Source organism: Camelus ferus, chromosome 35, assembly GCF_009834535.1.
Source record: "Camelus ferus isolate YT-003-E chromosome 35, BCGSAC_Cfer_1.0, whole genome shotgun sequence".
Lineage (NCBI taxonomy): Eukaryota > Metazoa > Chordata > Mammalia > Artiodactyla > Camelidae > Camelus > Camelus ferus.
In genome coordinates, this window is record NC_045730.1 from 17,549,890 (window position 1) to 17,571,376 (window position 21,487).

General features: G+C 40.0%; 2 long non-coding RNA genes across 3 annotated transcripts in view; one reads left to right on the plus strand and one right to left on the minus strand.

Moving 5' to 3' along the window:
• The window catches only part of LOC116661623, a 37,654-nt gene extending 16,981 nt beyond the window's left edge, over positions 1-20,673 (plus strand). The window contains exons 2-3 of the long non-coding RNA XR_004317577.1: positions 4,380-4,430; positions 10,246-20,673. This is a non-coding gene — a long non-coding RNA (uncharacterized LOC116661623). The remainder of the gene's footprint in view (positions 1-4,379; positions 4,431-10,245) is intronic.
• The window catches only part of LOC116661621, a 39,913-nt gene that overhangs the window by 4,667 nt on the left and 13,759 nt on the right, over positions 1-21,487 (minus strand). For both annotated transcript variants that reach the window (XR_004317572.1, XR_004317573.1), the window contains 2 exons: positions 8,517-8,573; positions 7,211-7,282 (listed from right to left, as the gene is read on the minus strand). This is a non-coding gene — a long non-coding RNA (uncharacterized LOC116661621). The remainder of the gene's footprint in view (positions 1-7,210; positions 7,283-8,516; positions 8,574-21,487) is intronic.

Here is a 21,487-nt window from a genome sequence, read left to right on the forward strand (position 1 = left end):
AGGACAGACCCATCTCTCCAGTGAAAAGTCTTCTAATTGTTTCACTCCTCCCTGTGACACTCCCGCTCCACCCTACATTAGTTCTGTGCTAGGGTTGCTGTGTGGCAAAGCTGGAACACTTCTCATGCAAAGCCAGTGTCTCCTCTGCCCCATCCTGACCTCCCCTTTGAAGCCCAGATCAGGACCTGCCCCCTCCATTGAGGTGTCCCTGGTGGGCTTGCAGCAAGGGAACCTGCCTTCCTTGGATTTGTCCACCTTGGATTTGTCAAGGCATTTGTAGTCTGCATGACACCGTTTGCCCTTGTTCCTCCAAACCTGGTCCCTTCAGAGCCCTTCTGGAGGAGCCTGGCAGAACCTGGAGGGTGTTGGAGGGAACCAGGGTGGGGATAAGAGGCTGGAGCCCGAGATGTCTGGGAGGGCTTAGAAGAAGTAGAGCTGCTTCACTTGAAGGAGAAAAAACAGAAGCTAATTTCACAGAAGTCTAAATATGTGATTAAGTATCCAGTCTGCATGTCCACTAACAGTGAGGGTAGGAAGACAGACGTGGTGTGCGAGGGGAGGCCGTGAAACTTCCTCAGCGGCAGTGTCTTTAAGATTGGCTCTGATGGTGTTGGTCAGACCAGAGACAGAAACTGGAAAATGTGCCTCACTCTCGTGGTCCATTGTAGCCCAGAGACTTAAAGCTTTTTAAATGTCAGGCGGATATTTGACTTGATAAAGTGAAAATTAAAAAACAAAAACATACTGGTATTTAGAAGTCATTTTCATAATCCCATGAAAATTTTCCTATGTTTCTCTTAAGCTGGGAAATGGAAGCAGCCTTCAAATTTGCATAGTTAACAGATCTTGTGTGAGTGTATAGTTGTTTATGGAATTAGTTATAAAAATGGAGAAGTAGAAGGACTTGACAAAGTTAAGATCTTTTATTATTAGAAATCACCTTTTTTGACTTGGGTTTTCTCTAACTTGACCATCAGGCAAGTAACAGTCTTTGTAACCAGAGGGTAAGTTGGGCTGCGGGTGTCATTTCAAAGTGATTCCCCCTTCCTTTCCCTCTGCTTGTCTCTAGTCAAGGGTCATTGACCTAAATCTTTCATCTCTGGCAGGGGTCCTTCTAACCCATCGGACTGGATTCTTGGGTAAAGTTTTTCTCCATCTCAGTTACTTTGCTTCCTTTTTATAGGGAGCTCTCCTCTGAGATCAAAGACAATCTATAGCAATTTATGAGAAACAAAGGAAGTGGGAGAGGATGCTAAGCTATTTTAAGTGGGGGTGGGGTCTGAAACAGTGAACCTGTCAGAATATCTGGCCTCTGCTGTGTCTGAGAGCTGGGACGAGGTGCAGCTTCTAGGTGTGGGAGGAGGGACATGCGAGCTTGCTCTGTGGAACTGGTCTTCACACCATCTGATCAGCGTCCCCAATGCTGACTGCATCCCCGGGTCACCTGAGTTCCTCTTGAATGAAGCAGATGACTGGGCCTTACTTAAATGATTTAACAGGTCCCCAGCAAGTCCAGTGCCTTACAGGTGTCCTGACACCATGGACCCAAACAGCACGGACAGCCATTGGCCCAGGTCCCTGATACTCAGTGGGTTTCTTTGTTCCTCTTCCCGCCAAATGCACTTGCATTTTTCAAAGGGCTCCAAGACAAGAACCTGGTTAATCCCGACTCCAGTACATTCACTGGAGAAGAATAAAGGGGAAATTTACAAAAATGAGAAAGCTTCAGAATAAGACTACATAAATTATTTTGGAGACGGTTTTTCCTTCTTGTACAATTTTCAGAGGGATTTTGTAACACACGTGCACACACAGTCAGGGAGATGAGTAAACAGGAAAGAAAAGATTGACTTTTACTACTTGCTGGTTTAAACTTAAATTTTTTTTCTTTATATTTTGAGTTCTCCTTTTTTCCCCTTAGAAGATATCAAGCTGTTTTCAGGAAGAATAGGTGTTTGGTTTTGGGGGACGATGAAAAGCATGACATCACCATGCTATTTTGATAGAGTGAGAGAAATATGCCAGTTTTAGGGCAGCTTCATTTGGTTCTGTGTACAGAGGAGCTGAATTGTGTCTTTTTTGAATTTGGCTTCACTTGGGGCTGCAGCTCTTCATGGGAAGGATAACATTTATTCAGAGCTAATTTGTAAACTTCATTTTCAGTTTAAGGTCTGGAATCTAAACTGCTGTTCTGTCCTTACAGGCCGCAGCCCAGAGGCTCTGTGAGCATTTCAAAGAGGGTCAGATTTTCAGGATTCTGCCATTGGGCCCCAGTCTCCCCCAGCCCCCACTTGTCTGCTTGATTTTGGGTCAACTGTAGGCTATCAGTTTGGAAAGCAAATCCTTAACCTGGACTTTTTGTTGCTGATAAAGGCTCTGTGGATGGCAAAGTGGCAACTTATTTATTTAGAATTTGTAGTGGAATCTTTTTCTGCACGTACCTCATTGTCAGCAACCCCTGTTCTGCCCCCTTCCATGCCCCTGAGGTTTTGAAATGTTTCCCCTGAACATTAATATGTTTATAACATTTCTCAAATGGAAGTCCTCACTCCTCATAAACATTCAGCTTTTTGAAAGGAATCACCCTCCCCACCTCTCCATTCCTGGAGACCAAAGCACACTTTCTGTGTGTTGTGGAAAAGGCTGCCAATTACAGCTGTAATGCTGTTTTCTAAACAAATTCAGATATCATTGTTTTATTGTTAAAAGAAGGATTTCACTCCAAGGTCTCTAGCCTATATATGGGTCTCTGATAGATGGTGCTTTTTTGGCAGGCTGGAGATAAGCCCGGGTCAAGGAAACAGCTTTCACTTGTCTCTGTAAGTCTCTCTCAGCCTGGCCGTATCATTTCATTATTTCCTTTCCTGTTATCTTCAAACACTCCCTCAAAGCAGAGCTTGACAAGAACAGGAAGGTTGGCAAAGGTCTGGCGAGGAGGTGGTTTTCCTTCATGTTTGAAAATGGTCGCTTTCCTCCCCTGACCCCCACCCCGACCTCTCTTCATTACCCACTCTCTCTCTACAAAGCTGATGAAAAAAATTCAGAACTCCTTTCCCTCTTTAAAGTAGGTCCTCTAAGAGGTTTCTGATCAGCTCACTGTCAGCCTGTTTCCTCTGATCAGCTTAAATAGGTCCACTTGAAGTTCACAACTGCCAGAGCCAGCATGCAGATTGAAAGCAAGGGGAGCATTTGAGAAGCACTTATGAATGTGTCCACCCAGGATTACCTGGGATGCTGAAATCCCTGGGACAGTGCTAGGTCCACAAACCCTTTCTTGATTAAATTAGTATTTCCCACTAACAGGAGGAGGAATTCCCTTTCCACAAGCTGATTTCTTTTCTGACCCCCTCTTCCACCACTAAAATGTAAACTCGATTCCTGGGTCCTTAGCAGGAGACTGTTTGTGACTGAGGGTCCCTATAAGCAAGCCCGTACTGAACATCTTGGTACAAATGAACTTTTTAACCTCTCATTGATGGCTTTCTGTCTAATTTTATACAGGAACAAAAAGCCCAAACAAAAGTAAGGCATGTTATCTCAGGTCGACACAGACGTGTGGGGGCAGGAAGTTCATTTCTGCACTGTGGCCCCCAGGTTCTTTTCTGAGATTTTCCTGCTCTGTCTTCAGAAAAGGGCGGCTTTGTTAATCATTAGCCCCTGACAAGAGTGTGTCCATTTCAGCAAAATTAATAAGAGATAGCATTTTTCTTCCTTCTAAATGGCCCATGTCGGTAATTAACATCGCTTTTCATTACTCAACTTGAAAGCTGCCTTCTCTGGCTCCCCTGACCTTGCCCTGGCTTTGTTAAACTGTGGCCTCCAGCCTGTGAGAGACCTAAATGCAGAAGAAGCACCCAGGACCCTCACTGAGGTGCCTTGAAAGAATCATTTGACAAGTATTTATTGAGTGCCTACTGCATGGAGCTACCAAGTTGAATCAGACAGAGACCCTTGTGGAAAGGAAATGGGCGAGAGGTAAAGTGGGGTTGTTTAAAGTCACCTTAATGCTACAGAAACTGATGGCTGCCATGAACAGAAGCAGATCCAATGAAGGCAGAACAGGATGGAGAGATGGCTGGGGTAGGAGTTTTATGGTGGAGGTGACCTTCGAGGGGGACATGCAGATGTTGGAGTTCATTGCATCAAAAAGGGATGTAAAGGTTCAAATGATCTTTCCTTGCACTTTTTGTGTTTTTTTTTAGAGAAAAGGAGAAAGAGTACTTTCATAGAGAATATATAATTTTTTTCCTCTTTGGTGGGTTTTTTCCCAGTATATTTAGCCAATGAGCTGTTGACATTTTAGTAATGACACTACTGTCTAGTTTACCCAGCTCCCCAGACAGTGTGTAAAATGTTTTCCTGTCCATTTTTCCCATCAGGTGTGTGCCCCAGGAGGATTCTTGGTCTCAGAGATGGAAATGTCACTTGGGGTGAGTTAAGATACATTTTATGTCATTCACATCTTTAGCGGTGAACTCCATGCTTTAAAGAGCCACCAAGAAAAACCCAAATAAGAGGAGGTAGGTTGAAAAAATTATGGTACATCATGGGATGAGATCTCATTGCAACCAAGATGGTGAGGATTTTTAACTGTTTATGACAAAGCAAAAGTGGCATGTTCTCATTTTTGTGAAGAATATGACTATGTACATTGAGAAGTACAGGCTAGAAGACTCATCATTAAAATATTAATAGTGGTTATTGATGGGTGCTGGAAAAATGCATGATTTAAATTGTTCTTCCCTATGATTTTCAGTGTTTCCCAAAATATCTACAGTGTCTACATACATTACTTTTGTAGTCAGCTGAAATGCTATTAAAGAATAAAGATGCTGAGGGGGGTAAAAAGGACTTTATTAAGGTGGGAGTTTAAATATGGATTATGAAAATGACAAGGAGGATATTCTCCCTTCTCATGCCATTTCTAATGTCATCAGTTGTGAAAAAGGAAAAAGCACTCTCACCCAGCTTCAGAACCAAAAGCAAGAGTCTGTTTTAAGTAACAATGAATGACAGTTCAGATAAATCCGATGGAAGAGTTCTCTTTCAGCTACTTGGGTTGAAATTTTGTCAGTTGACTCTTCTAGAAATTTTTCTAGTCAAAGAATCATTTCTGTCTCTGTTTCTGGTAGACTCTAGGTTCTGAATTATTCAAGGGTCAAAAATCTGTTGCAAAAGTTGTCCTGATCACTTTTGGCTGGGGAGGGGTAGGGGGATGGAGGCATAGGGATGGGGGAAGAAGGGTGTAAATCCTATGTTATTGTTCTCTTGTTCAAGCTTAATCATATAAAAATCTAAAGGTCAGTTGTTCTTCTGGTAATTTCCTTCACAGAGGCACAATGAGCCTCTTTATTTTTACCCATTACTTTGCAATTTTCTTTTACTCAAATTACATGCATCAGATAAGCTTATTTATTTCACAATTGGTAATAAGTGTTCAGCGTATCTAAACTAGGGTGCAGTCGTCTGCAGGTCCAGGAGCAGAGGAAATAGCTTTGGCTTTTATTCAAATCCCGTCCCTGGTCATTTGCAATAGAAAAGCTTAGTTGGAGGGTGTGGGGTGTGGATGGCGGGGGGTGGAGACAGGGAAGGAAAGGCAGAGAAATGGAAAAAAATGTAAACCTGTAGTTTAGGTTAAAATCCCAGCTTCTTTTGGCATTTTGTGTCATCTGGGCCTCACAGTTTGAAGATCTGCTAAATTAGAGCAACAACCCGTGGGGGCCCCTCCTCCAGAACGGAATTGTCTTTTGACATCTGAGTCACTCAAAATTGTGGGGCCAAAACATATAAGCAGAACAGAGAAGCTGTTTGCCTTGAGCACGCAACTTTAAAACTGTTTTGGGTCTTTGACAGAAGGTTCCTCCTCACTTTTTTCTTCCTTTCAAACACTCAAGAAAAACAAACAAACAAAAAAACAACTCCAGAAAAAACTGCCTACGTGATGGAAGGATTCAGGACCTGTCTCTCATTTGTGCCTTGATGACAATTTAGCTACTGGCTGAAAAGGCAGAAGTAACCTTGGGGAAAGAGGCAGAGCTGAGTGACCTTGTCCTTGGAGGTCTCAGCAGTTCAAAAGAAAGGTCGCCTTCAAATCTGTTTTATACCAACTGGTGTCCTCGATGACTTAGAAATATTTTCTCCTCTTCTTTCTGTGCCTTGCTTCTTAGGAGATCAAGCAGCTTATAGCCAATACAAATTAAAAACATAAAGAAAGCAAACTCTGCCTCAGTAGGTGGGGAGAGAAGAATCAGAATATTGAAGTCGCTGTGGTTGACCGAGCAAGTTAACGCTAAACTTTCTGGCAACAAATGCAGAGAAAAAGTGGGTTGGGGGAAGAAACATGGCAGTTGCTTATTTTTGATTCTTTGTGAGGAAAAAGCATATGACCACAGGGAAAACACAGGCTTTCAGTAGTGAAAAAATTTCCCCCGTGTGACTTTGTGTAGAAGACACTAGAAATGTGGTTGAAAATATATTCAAGAAGGTTTTCTAAACATTTTCCTTTTCTTTTAAACTTTCTGACCTATGTATCCATTTGTCTTGGTTATTAAACTTATTCATTAATATTTCTTCCTGGAGCTTTTCATGTGGAGATGAACAGTACTGCTACCTTAATTAAACAAGGAGCCATGAGACTGAGGTGGCTCCTGTGCCAGGAGCCTAAGTGAGCAAAGTGAGACCTAAGCCTTTCATGCCAGAATTAAGAATGGGAAGCCCGAGAATAGCCAATCACAAACAGCCAATAGGCTTTCCAAATGAGGCTGAACGTTTCCGCTACTGTAGCCAAACAAATAAATTGCTTGCCTTGCTTCTGCATCTTCTGAGTAAAAGGGCCCCACTCCCTCTGATTGGTGGAGCGCTTCTAACCCTTGCTGGGTTGGCAGCCCGATTAGAATTGATTTTTGCTTAAATAAACTCTTGACAATTTTAATATGCTGCAGTTTATCTTTCAACAATACAAAAATCCATGATTTGTACACCTACAGTAGACAGGATTGCATGTGCCCCACACAGTGAGCATTTAACAAGTACTTGCTGAATGAATAGATGAAAAATTAGTAGTCCAATGTGCTATCAATAAACAATTAGAGAATGTCATGAAAATATTTTAATTATGGTAGTAAAAGAAATCTAGAAATAAACCTAATTTGAAGAAATTCATAACATTTTATTGAAGGACAAATGAAGACCTGAATAAGCAGACACATACCAGGTTTGCAGTAGACTCAAAATTGTGAAGGTGTCAGTTCCTTGCCATATAATCCATTAATTCAATGCAATCCTAAGAAAAATTGCAAGGGGGATATTTAATGGAACTTCACAAGCTGATCTGCAAGTTTATATAGACTAGAAAATGCACAGATCAAAAAAAGTTCATTGAAAAAGGGTTAACAGTGATAGGAGATTTATCCTATTTTATGTCAAAACATACTTTAAAATGACAGTAATTAGAACAGTGTGTTCTTAACACAAGAATAGAGAAATGAATCCGTGGAACAAAGAGTCTATAAATACATCCATGTATGTTTACATAGGAATTTAGTATTTACAACAAAGAAAACACTTCAAATTATGGGTAACTGAGGACCTACTTGATAAATAATGTCAGGATAATGAGAAGAAAAGAAAATTTCAGTCTCACTGTAAATATAAATACATGCTTCATATGGATTAAAGAACTAAATCTAGAGAAAAATCTGTGAAGTATTAGAAGAATAGCAAAACTGTTTTTTTTGTAATTTTTAGGTGGGTAATACCTCTTTTAAGGAAGATATAAAACCCAGAAACCATATAGGATAAAGTTTTTTTTTAAGCTACATTAAACATTTTAAGCTTTAATACAGTGAAATATATAAAATGTGAGCAACAGTCTAGGGTAAAATATTTGCAAGCTAACTAGTAGGTAAAGATTAAAATTCACAATATATAAAGAGCTCATACAAATAAATAAGAGAAAGAAAAAAGTAGAAAGACAGGCAAAAATATAAACAGTCTAAATAAAGTGAACAATTTACATGTGAAAAGGTGCTTAAGCAGTAAATAAAGTACAAAGATCAAAGTAATGATGATAGATCATGTTTTACCCATTAGATTGGAAATTAAAAAAAAAATTGTGTTGCTTTCAATGTTGAAGGAGCATAAAATGCAGTAGTCTTTTGGAGGTCAATTTGGAAGTATATATCAACAGTGAAAATGTCGATATACTTTGAACCATCACTTCCACTTCTACGTTTCTTTCCAAGGGGATTCTTCCCTCATGTGTACAGAGAAGCATCAATCAATGCAGTATTATTTGTAATGGCAAAAAATTAGAAGCCATTTAAACATAGAAGGTAACATGGTTAGGGAAATAAACTATGCTCCTTTCTGATACAGCCACTATTACATAATAGTGTGCAGCAGTAAAGAGAATAAGGTAGAAGACTAGTAGAAGAAGAGCAGACTTACAGTGCTCACAAGGGCAGATTTATAAGGTATATTTCTGTGTGAAAAACTACAGACAGAACAATACATACAGTTTAATCCTGTGTTCAAGCAGACCTCAGAGATGTTGTGGATTTGGTTCCAGACCACTGCAATAAGGCAAATATCACAATAAAGTGAGTCACACGGATTTTTGGTTTCCCAGTGCTGTAAAAGTTATGTTTACACTAAACTGTAGTCTGTTAAGTGTGCCATAGCGTTATGTCTAAAAAAGCAATGTATATACCTTAATTACAAAATGCTTTATTGCAAAAAAAAAAAAAATGCTAACCATCATCTGAGCTCTCAGTGAGTCCTAGTAGTTAACATCAAAGATCACTGATCACAGATCACCAAACACATGTAATAACAGTGAAAAAATTTGAAAAATGTGCAACAGAGGCAGGAAGTGAGTAAATGCTGTTGGAAACGTGAGGCCAATAGACTTGCTTGATGCAAAGTTGCCCCAAACCTTCAATTAGTAAAAATCGCAGTATCTGTGAAACGCAGTAAAGCAAAGTGCAATAAAGTGAGGTATGCCTGTAATTCTGACTGTAGGAACATTTAAAAGAATATATTCATTCTTAGTTAAGTAATTAAACATTGTTTTAAGAAGGTAACATATCATTAGCCAGTGCATTTTTCACGAAGAAGATTCTTTATCCCAACTTAGGCAATGTAAAGGGCCTCAGGAATTCCCAGTCATCAGGGTAAATGGAGTCCTTCTTGGCCCTCTTTTATGGAAGGATTTCCTTCCTTTAAATATCACAATCTCTGGTCCCCCCCCCCCACTCCAAGGCCTTTTTCCTTCCTAATAAGGGTGAGGAAGTCTCCCCTCTGGTGCAAGGAAGGGATCAGGGCACTGTGGATAGCTGTAAATCCTCTGCCTGTAACTCCCGCTCTAGCTGGTGGATTTTCTTCCTTGCTACCCAAACCGATATTTTAAAACCTTACATTCTTTCCTCTTCTGTGCTCCCCTCAGGATGATGTAATTGTACAAAGTGGTCAACAGGGAAAAGGATTGGGGCAGTTCACACCAGGACAGTTAGTCCCTGCGTGATTGGAAGCGGGCTCGTTGGGTTTCGTTCTCCTAACAAAGTCACAAGTTGTTACATTAGGTGGTCTGGTGCATAAATCAGTGTCTGACAAACCTCCCCCTCCTTACAATGTGTAATGCTCAAAAAATGAGACACATTTGTTGGCCTCTTGGGTATCCCTGTTTGAATGACCCTCCTTTTTTTCTCCTGACCTCTACTCTCCACACTATGTCAAAATCCAGAGGCTTTTTTATTTTTCCCCCTTTGGGAAATTCATTTGGGTTCCATTCATTCCATGGAAATCCTGCTTCTACATTCTAAGCAGAAGAAAGAGGGTAGTGTTGAAAAAATGGCCCTTGGGCAAGACAGCACAGAAACCAATGCCCATGCCTTCTGCCAGCCCAAGGAGTGTTTCCCTTACAGTTTATATGTAGGTGTTAAAAACCAGAAGGATCTGATCTGAGTTCCAGTAAAGTCATGCTTGATCTATATCCCTGTGAAAATGCTTTTCCAACACCCCTTCAAATAAAATTTTGAGTTAACACTTGCTGGAGTGTGTGTATGTAATAGGGAAATTTTGTTTGCACACATTGAAATATCTGTCATAGTTTGAGACAGTTTGTGTACAGACACATTATGATGCCAACTGCACATCACAGAGAAAACTTCGTTGTGTCAGAATGAAGACCTGTGCAGCGAATAGCTCTGGCTCTTCTGTCCGATCCAGATTATTCCTCCCTTTTAGGACTCAACTACTCTTGCATTCTGTACCATTTGGGTGAGTCAGTTAAGTACCTGTGACACCTCCCACTGCAGGGTGACATGTGACCTGTCAGGCCGGACAGAACCCTTTTTCAGAGACTGATCTGGATGCTGAGAGGGTGTAGTCTCATAGATAAAACCTCAGAATTGCTGATGGCCTAATGTATTTGAAATGTTTTACAACTTCCTTCATCCTCTCCTCTTCCAGCTTCCCTCTTACCTCCTTATCTGTTCTTCCCAGGACTTAAAAAGAGAGACAGACAAACCTCGAAGGTATCGGGTGTCTTCCCCTTGCCTCCCCAGGCTGGTCAGGAGCACATTCCTTAGCATACTCGCTCCGTCGCTCCATCGGAGTCTCTGCATCTACTTCTAGCTTTCTCTTTCTTCCTCTTTCCTTCTCTCTCGATTCTCTGTTTTCTCTTTCTCTCCACCATTAGCCTTTGACTCTACTTCCATTCCCCCTTCCCCATAAGCCACAAGATCTGAAAGCCCAGACTGTTTTATCTGAAATTCGCAGACAGCAAGCTAAGTTGATGCAAGAGAAATGAAATGTCTTCATGTCAATTCCATTTCTTTGGCTGTATCTTCTTAAACACACATTGTACAGAATAAGAAAATGTTTGATTCTAAGTTTGCTTTGATTTTAAACCATAGGCAGAGTGTGTAATTTTTTTTTCCTGAGGAGTCCCTGTCAGCATCACCCAAATTTCAACCCATCCAAATGCTTTCCTTAAGCAAGAATGCTAAGGTTTCCTCCTTAAAGTCACCATTTTTCAAGGGAGGGAGAGGATGCTCCTTTAATGGAACAGATAGATGGGATAGATTCTTTTGGTTCTGTTTTTCTAGGTTATAACTTCATAGTTTTGTTTGAGAATGAAAAAGAAAAATACAAAACAACAGTGGCACTGTGGTTCCTTTACTCACCAAAAGCTATTATGACTGGGTGTCTGTCCATTCAGGCAGTCAGCTGGGCTGGGTGGATGGGTTCATCCATCCATTCATTGGCTGTTTGGACAGTAATTTATTTAGTGACTACAAAAGCCAGGCTCTGGGACTCAAAGAGGTCCCCAATCACATGGAGTGTCTCCTTGCTGATGGGACAAATAATCAAATTTTTCAAAAGAATAAATAGGACTGATTCTAGAAGTGATGTGCCATGAAGACAATTAAAGAAATAGATGTCACCCTGAGTGCAGAATTTAGAGGGAGGGGCAGGAGGCCTCTTTGTGGAGGAAAAAGCACATACTGAGAACCTCTGACGAGAACGAGGACCGCTATTGCTACGCTTATCTGGGTGAGGGATGGATGGTGGGGAAAACAGGGCATCATTGAAAAAAACGTTCTGAAAGGAGTTGAGATGAATTTGACTTAAATTTTTCTGCTTTAGCAAATGTCCTTCTTCTTCTCCATCCTTTTCCTCTCCTCCTCCTCCCTCTTATGAGGGGGCAACACAAGCTAAGAGTCAGCCTCACCCTCAACCCCAAAAGGCCAATTTCTGTTTTGCCACATGTGGCCAGAAAGTCCATTTCTGTTCAGAGATCAGTTATCTTTCTCTCTTTTGGATTCTTCCTGGAGGCCTGGCAGCATCACATTTCATACCCCTGAGGAAGAGACTGCAGGGGGTTTATAAGTCCATGGGGACAGGTTTTCCCCTCAAGGTCAGGTAGGTGTGATTTTCAAGATTACAGAATGGAAAGAACCCACGTCATCTGTCCTGTTGACATTTTGGAGAAGTTTTTACATTTCTTTGTCTTTCGCTGGCCTGAAAATATGTTGAGTGAAAAAGGCTTTTTGGTAGTGTTTCAACTAAGATCACAGAACTACATGTGGCTTCAAGAGGTTTATTTTGGGTCTTGAGCTGGCCAGTGATTAGCCTGTGTCTGAACGACTTAATCTAAGAGGCACTTAAGTCATGGAGAGATAAAGAAAAAAGCAAATTATAGAGCGTGGAGGTAAGGGGAAAGCTGAAAGAGAAGTGGCATTTCACCCTTCAGAGATGGTGGATAGATTGTGATCAAGCTGTAGAGTCTGTCTACCTGATAAATGGCTTGGAGTTCATTTTATTACTTAACTAGGTCGGTATGCTGGAGTCCTCAGTGGTCAGGTGGATGGGACTACATCAGGACAAACTAGCCTTAAGGGCAAAAATAATTTATTAGAGAGTTTCAACATACTGGTGGAAGTTTCAGTGAAACAGGGAGCTCTGATTCTAAATTTGTAGGCACCTAATCATATCTGAAGCCAAAATTGACTGCTTTAAGAAGATGTTTGATAATGTTTTAAAGTATAAAGATAATGTTTTACCTTCAGCAATTGATAGATGCAGTAAGAACATCAAGGACATTGATGATTTGAATAGCACAATTACATTCACCCACTGAGACAAATACATACACATATGTGTACACATGTCTGTATGTGTTCAGATGTGTATGTGTATGAATAGCACCTAGCCACTGGAAATCAGTTTTTTAAGCACCAGTTAAAAAATTTATTACTTAATGGTCATAAATCAAGCTTACACATTTCAAAGTCCCTAGCCGCAATCCCTCTAAAATTGAAATTAACAGCAAAAAGATAAACTTAAAAAGGAACCGCATCTATTTGGAAGTTAACAACAAAAAAAAGGCCTATGGTTCAAAGAAAATATCATTATGGAAACAAAATAGTTGAAGTTGAATGATAATGAACATAGGAAGACTATGAAAACTTGGTAGACATGGCTAAAGTAGATCTTAGAGTGACATTTGTAGCTTTAAATGCTTATATTGGGAAAGAAGAAAGACTGGCAAGAAATTAGCTGTGTGTCCATCTTTAGAAGCTAGAAAAGAAGAAATAACTGAATAAACCCAAAAACAGTAGAAGGAAAGTAAAGAAATGAGTAGGAATAAATAAAATAAAAAACAAACCCACAAAATTATCAAAGGCAAATCTGCTCAAACTTTTGACAGATCCAAAAAAGAGAGAAATCACAAACAATATCAGGATGAATAAAGGTCATAAATACTGATGAGCAGAGATTAAGTTTTAAAGGAGTATTATGATCAAGTTCATGTCAAATATTTAAAAACATCTGTGAAGTTGAAGAATTCCTAGAAAAGTTTAAATTATTAAAGCTGATTTAAGAAGTAATAAACACCTGGAAGATCCTATAATTGTAAAGAATTTGAGTCAGTAGTTAAAAATCTTTCCACTAAACACCAGTCCCAGATGTTTTCACAAGTTGTTTCTAGTATATATTCAAGGTACAGACAGTTCGAAGTTCACACAAGCTCTTTTGAAGAAGTGGTAAGAGTGCATGCCTGGTGTGCACCAGGTCTTCCTTGGGTCTAATCCCCCAAATCTCCATTTTAAAGAATGTGAAAAATACAAAAGAATGGGAAAAGAGAGAACACTTCTCACCCATGAAGCTAATATAGTCTTGATTCCAGACATGGACAAGGACATTTAGTGGGAAGGAAAGCCTCAGACCAGTCTGATCCATGAATCTAAAGGCAAGAATCTGAAATAAAGTATTTGCTAACTAGAGCCAGCAATGACCAAATAGCATTTATTTCTGGAGTGATTGATTTAATATTATAAAATGTGTTATGTAAATCAGCATTTAAAGGAGGAAAACCTTGTGATCACAGAAGATTCAGATAAACATTTGATGAAATTCATCAACCATTCATGATAAAACCTTAGCAAGCTAGGTTTAGTGGAAAATTTATGGAAAGCAGTGCCTTTAACATTAGGGATGAAACAGGAGTGGCTACTCTTAGCACTGCTAATTAACATTGCTCTGGAGTACAAGCAAGTGCAGTAAAACAAGTGGAAAAACAAAATATGACTATTTGCAGACAATGTGATTTTCCATATAGAAAAAGCAAAAGAATCTACAAATAATGAGAAATCACAGACACACACACACACACACACACACATACACTGTTGTATCTAGTCACAGTCTCCATAGGGAATAGGTAGCATCCTCAAGGTAGAGTTTGATGACTAGAAAGATGCAGGCTGGGTGAAGGGACGCCAACAAAGATGGTCAAACCCCCAGGGTAAGTAACACCAGAGGACCCTCAGATCTTCGGTGGGTGAGCGTGGGGAGTGGCTAACAGAATCTGGAGGGGGAGCTGCAGCTTTAGGCAACTACTGAAAGTGGGAGGTGAGTGTTTCAGTAGAAGAGCACAGCCCTGCTGACCAGTTGCCTGAAGAGAGGGGGCAGGAGGACAACGCCTAGTCTTACTCTCTTCCTGTGATCTCCTGGCCATTGCTTATTTCCATCCCTCTTGGGAGTCAGGATGCAGGGACTTCCTGATGTAGCATCTACAGAGTTCATCTCCTGGGCACAGGGCATGATGGGAATGGTGAAGGGCACATTCGAGGGCAAAGGGAGAATGCCCAGCACACATTTAACAAATGCCCTGCAGGTCCTTTAATGTAGACACATACAGTTGTATTCAACCACAATAAAGGAAACTAAGTAAATGGAGAAAGAACCATATTCATGGTAGGAAGACTTATCACAAACATGTCAGTTCTCTACCACTGATTATTAAATTCTCAATTGACGCAAATTCTGTCAATTCTCGATCTCTGATTAGAGACTGAAAGCAATTTAATAAAAATTCCAACAGGATATTTTTTGTGGGACTTGACTAGCAGATTCTAAAATTTAAATAGAAGGGTAAATTGATGAAAATAACCAAGGCAGTCTTAAGAAGATCCAGGCAGAACATATAACTCTATAAGATAACAAGTCTTTTTATAAAGTTTTAGCAGTTAAGACACAATCAGCACAATGAGACCAGAGGAATAGAATAGAGAACCCAGAAATATGCCTGTAAAACAGAAATCTCATAAATAGCAGAGCTCACAATTGCAGGTCCACATGGAAATGATGGGTTATTGGACAAGTGGTGCTGGGGTCTGTTATGTATATGGGAAAATCATAAAAGCTATCTCATAGTCCAGATTCAAATGACAATCCTGAAGCCAGAGGGCAAGGTGGATTAAAATCCAAAATGTGAAAGGCAAAACTTTAACATACTTAGAAGAAAACATAGAAGAATATCTTTACGACTTTGGGACTAGAGCAGGATTTCTTAATCAAGTACAAAAGGCAGGAACCATAAAGGAAAAGTGGATAAATTAAACCACAGTACAATTAAGACCCTCTGGCCTTCAAAAAGCACCAGTGAGAGAGTGAAAAAGCAAGTCACAATCTGGGATATTTCAACACATGCCTGGCAAAGGATTAGTATTCTGAAGATAAGTACAAATGCTTACAAATTAATAGGGAAACGATGAATACCCCACTTAAAACAGAGACAGAAACTATGAAGAGGGAAGACACAGAAGAGGAATGAGGAACTATTGAACACGTGAAAAGTGCTTGGCCTCACTAGTTATCAGGACAGTCGGCAATGAGATGTCACTGTACACCCTCCACTGGCCCCAATTAAAGTGTCTCATGATAGCAAGTGTTGTTTGGAACAAAAGGAGCTTTCAAACACTGCTGTTCCTGAGTGAGTTGATGAAACCAATTTAGGAAACAATTTATTAGGAGTTAGGTCTAACACATGTATATCCTACAAGCTAATCACTCAACCACTTTTAACGTTCAAAAATGATCATTTCATGTGGGCAGATCTAAGCGATATCCTAGGGGATCTCTCGCACTGTTTGATTGGGAGGCACGTGGAGGATTATTCACAGCTGTATTGCTTGTGGCAGCTCTGAAGAGAAAATGCCCTAAATCTCTGTGTCCACTGACAGCATGATGGATATGCATATTGGGGTGCGTTATGCAATGGAAGACTTTAGATCAGTGGAAATGATGAACCTGTAGTCAACACAGATCAGGTAAAAACACAGTGTATGCAAAAGCCAAATAGAACAAAACAAACAAAATACTAATTTGCGGAAGAACTTACACACAATTCAAAGCCAGGCGAAACTCAACAGTATGTTATTCAGGGATACCCTCACATCTGGGAAAATTTAGAAAGGAAATCAAGGAGTGGCTTATATAAGATGCAGCAGCTAACCTCTTGGAAGGAAGGAGGGGCAGGTGGAGGCATCATAGGAGGGCTTCAGGGTAGTCAGCTGTGTTTGTTTCTTAAGCAGGGTGATAGGTGTGTGGGCATTTGGTTCATTTATTTTCAAATTATAGTTCTTTAAAATGTTAACTTGTATGTATTTTGTTGTATGTAGTATATGTACAAAACAAAAAGTTTAAAAAGATTACAAGAAGAAAAAATGCATCTGATCCAATTTCCTTTTCATACTGTAGCTCTTGAAATGACTGTCCCTTCTAAGTCTTATTTGCTTTGTGTTATGTCTCCTAGTATTTCATTATTCTTCACATGATTTGCAAAGCACTAATCTTCCCCAGAGCCTAGAACTGATCTGTAACATAATAGGTACTCAATAAGTGCCTTTTATTGTTGATTGAAGGAACAAGCTAGCCAAATGAGAAAAAGCTCAATTTCCCTAATAATTGAAAACAGTGCAGGTCAAAATGATGTGTCATTTTTACCTAGCAAATTGATAAAATTTGAAAAAAGGATCAATTTTTGGAACAGAAATCACATACTGTTGGTGGGAATATAAAATATAAGTATTGGATAATTTGGTAATAAGTTTGGAAAATCCTTTAAAAAACGTGTTCTTTGATATAGTAAGCTTACCTATAAGAACTTACGATCATGAAACCGTCATAGATGTGTGTACAGCTTCCATTTAGCACAGTACTTTTAATTACATAAAAGGCATATGCTTAGCAATCATAGTTTGTTTAAATAATGGTCCATCAATACATTTAATGGAATATTATATAGCTATTAATATGGTATACAGTAGGTGATATAAAATGTTCTTAATATATTAGTATATATCAGCTTAAAGTCCTATGTAGAAAATATTTCCATGTTTTAAATATATGCATATTTATCTATAGATAAAGAACAGAAAGGATATATGTAGTCCTGGCCCTTAATTGGTGCTAAATAAAGAACTGAGTAACAAAGGAGTAAAGGAATGAGTGACATACACCAGAATTCTAACATTGGTTACCTCTGTGGGCTAAGATCAGAGATGACACCAATTTTCTCCTTTTTGCATATATATATCCTAAGATTTTATATTACGTTCATGTATTCCTGTTGCAATAAGAAAAGTTGCAAATAATTAGAATTAAAATGAAAGACTAGTAGTCTCTGTACATAACCATCTTGTTTTGTATCACAGCGAGCACAGCATTCTCACAAATGAATGTATTGAGTGTCTCTGAAGTTGAGGTTCGCATTCAGATTGGCTTTTCCCCAACCTTCTTAACTACCTGTTTATTCAATATCCTGCAGGTTTGAAATCTTTAAAAGAAATAATTACATGTTCATACCCAGATCCTGAAAGTGCCCTCTTTAAGGTTACTATTTGGCCAAAATTTAACTAGCTGGCTCCATGTGTGCTTGCTCTGTGGGGCTGCCAACCCACATCAGCAGAGAGGATTGGGAGGCAGTTACCACCCAAAGATCCAGCTCTGGATTTTCACTCAGAGGCTGAAAATGGCCCCTAAGTCTGAGAGTTTCAATGCAGGACCTCCATCCCCCTGCTGTGGGTCTCAATTAGCAATTGGGTGCTGCCTAATACTGCTTAGAAAATGTTGAAAGGTCTAAACTTTCTTAAACTCCCTAGCTTGGATGCCCTTAAATCAACCTGGGTAGATCTTTCCAGATCTGATTTCTATTCATGTGGCTATTGTTTTCAAATACATTCATGGCAAGACTTGAAGAAGTGTTTGATTCTTATTGAGAATCATCTTACTAGAAACATTTCTGTGCTATGGAACACACAGGAAACATAGGAAATCATTCAGGATCTCAAGGTCTGTCCTTTTCTGTGATGTCATATGCACACCCTTGGGTGCTGCCTTCCTTCTGGAGTTTTTGTGGGCTTGAGGCAGGGCCAAACGTTTCCACACCACCCACAGTTTTCATGCGCATTAGTTCTATTATAATTTGAATCTTCCAGCAATTTACTTAGGAAGAGAAGGAAAAGACAGGGGCTCTGTGGTACTCAAGATTACGGGTTGTCTTGAGTGATAGGAATTCTCAAACCTGAAAGGGCGTTATCATTGAGTGGTTTGCTAAATTATGCTGAAGTTTGGAGAACTATCAAAAGCTTCCATCTTGAAAGGGTTGCACCTGTACTAAAAATACATCAGAAAACTTGACTCTCCTTTGATGCTTTTAGTATATCCTTTCTGGGTTTTAGAACAAATCTCTAACTTAAAAGCCAAACTTAAGTAAACCCTTGGAGTCCAGTGACAAATTTTAATTGGTACCCCACAAACCCCTTTTGGAAAACCTATGAATTTTCAGTTACTTGTGTAGGCATGGAATTCTTTTGGACATTAAGGAAAAAACCCTGCTACAGACAGCCTGGGGTGAAACACTAGCTGAAAAACACAACTGTCTTACAGGAAGTACTAAAAACATGAGCTCCAAACAGCATCAACACCAGTGGCTGCATCCACTGTGATGGCTTGCTATGGTGCGCATCTGGAAGACACGCTGGGAGTCTCACAGGATCCTGGTGATCCGTGCTAATCACTTCCAGGAGGAAACTGCACGGATGTGGAGAGGGGAGAACTTTCCAGTGGGTTTTATTTAAAGAAGCTAACATTTAACAGATTAGCTGAGCCTAGGAAAACATGTTGAAATACAGTTCCTACAGTGTGGTCTCATATCTGCAAATCTTTGGGGATTATAATTAAAGCCAGTTCATCAGACTACTGGGTTGGGCCTGCTGGAGGATGTGGGATGAGGAAGGCTGGCAAAGTGGAAATCCACAGGCAATTAACATTAGACACCAAAAGAAGTGGTGCTTCAGAATTAACAGGTACCTATGTCTACTCACAGGATTCCTGCTAAGCAAGCAGTGATACATTGAATAGTCTATTTTCCTTTTCTAAATCTGAGGCCATGTTTTGCTTCTTGTGGCCCCTGATGGCACATCTGAAAGGTAGGAGTCCAGGTTTTGCCTGTAGGCAGATATTTGCAGCCAGATCTGGCTTTGCTTTGCCATATTGTTAACCCCCCTTTTCCCTGCCACATTTGTTTTCTTTTTATTAAATTTCCCATCTGGATCCTCACATCCACATTTCTAATGTCAACAACTGCTTTTATCACAGATAATAACTTCCTTTTACAAAAAGGCTGTTTATCATCTGACATGTATTTCAAATTATGTTTTATGAACAAACACTGAAATATAGTATTTGGCAGTATGCACAGTGGAGTATATTTATAGTAGTCTAAATCTAATTTTTGCAAGAGCCAAGAACCATGTTGGTTGCTGTTCTCTTATTTCTTGAGAGTGTTGTTGCTTCTCACCAGACTTAATTAAGTTCACATTGGGATGTTTATGAAGTAAATTATGCAGTATGGCCAAACATGCTGTGAAAAGTTATCAAAACACCCAGCCAATTCCTTAACACTCCAGAGTTTTCTCAACCACGATCATGAAATGTTCCCAAATTGGTTATTTGTTAATAGATAAGTAGAATAAAATGACAAAAAGAATGGCTGAGGAATAGGATGGAAAGCCCGACTTTTACAGCCTTCATGGCACAGGACTAAGCAAGGGCCAAGATGTCTCTTGTTGTGCCTGATTTATTGCCCTCATCACAGCATAGACACACATTGGGAAGGGTGCTAAGTTCAGGTTCTAGGCTCTGCTGCTGACCTGCTCTGGGCTTTGCCAATGTCTGGTCCTTGTGGACCACTGGGAGGAAAATAGAGGACAGTTAGGAAGCTATTGGCCAAAATGAGATTAAAATGACTTTCTTGTTCCTATTGCTAAAGGTGTTGAGTGTTTATTTACTATATAGTGTATTTAATCTAGTGAATAATCCTTCATAGCCATGTGTTGCTGCCTGTAGCCCACACTGAAAACTGAGTGAGTGACAGATAATTAGATTGAAAACTTAAGCGTTGAGTTTCTGATGTTTCCAGTTTTGAGAAGTGGCCTGACAAGATGATGATGATCGTGCAGGAAAAAGTACACAAGCCATTTCAGTATGGAAACAGAGTTGGCAGAACAGATTACATATTTTAATCTTAGATTTATGTAATAATGTTTCAAGTGCAGACTTCTGTTTTCATTGCTTTCTTGATGACTCCAGGTATATTTTGAAGAAAGAGACAATGGAAATTCCTGATAGATTGGATATAGGGCGTGAGAGAAAGAGGAGTCAAGGGTGAGTCCAAGGAGACTTCAGTTTTAGACTAGAGTAGCCAGAAGGATGGAATTGCTGTCCACTAATATGGGAAATGTTGTGGCTGAGCAAGCTTGGTGGGGGAAGCCAGCTCAGTTGTGGACGTGTGAGTTTGAGACATGTATTATATAATCAAGTGAAAAAGATGAGTAGACTACTGGATGTCCAGTTCTGGAGTTCAGGATAGAGGACAGGACTGGAGATACTCATTTGGGCATCATCGGCATGTGGATGGTATTTCTGGCCATGAACTTGGATGAGATCTCCAGGGAGCATGTAGAGACAGAGACAAAAAGAGGACCGATTACTGAGCCTGGGGACTCTCCAGTACTTAGAAGTCCGGAGGGGCAAAGCACCATAATAACTGGTCATGACGAGATGTGGGTGTGTCCTGTGGAAATCAGCGGCTGTTTATGTGAAGAAGGAAGTCAAGGTGATGGGAGGGTAGAAGTTCAGTGGAATGGAAGGGTGGGGCACAGGAAGGATTATTACCCTTGTATTGGACATGCTAAGAGAAGGCAGGAGGTATGGTAGAGAGGGCACCAATGAGCCAGGAACTGATATTGCTGGAAAAGGTGGGGAATAATGAGGGGCAATGATGTGATTTAAAGTAGAAGGGAGGGAGAAGGATCTGGAAGTGGAAGGAGATTGAGGAGGGACCCTCTATCATCTCCAGGTCTGGTGTGTGATAGACGGGAGAGCTTTCTAGTCACTGGGATGTGGGGTGAAGGGTGAGGTTTCTTGAGAGGCAGGTAGAAAGGGCCTGGATGCAAATATAAAGCACTTAGCCCACTGTCTGCAACAAGGTGAGCTCTCCATAAATGCTCAGTTTTAATTGTTTTGTCAGGAATTGATGAATTATTGAGGAAAAGTATATATCAGAAAAGGATCAATAATAGCAATACTTCTAACTTCTAATCCATACATTCAGTCAATGTTATCAAAACCTGTG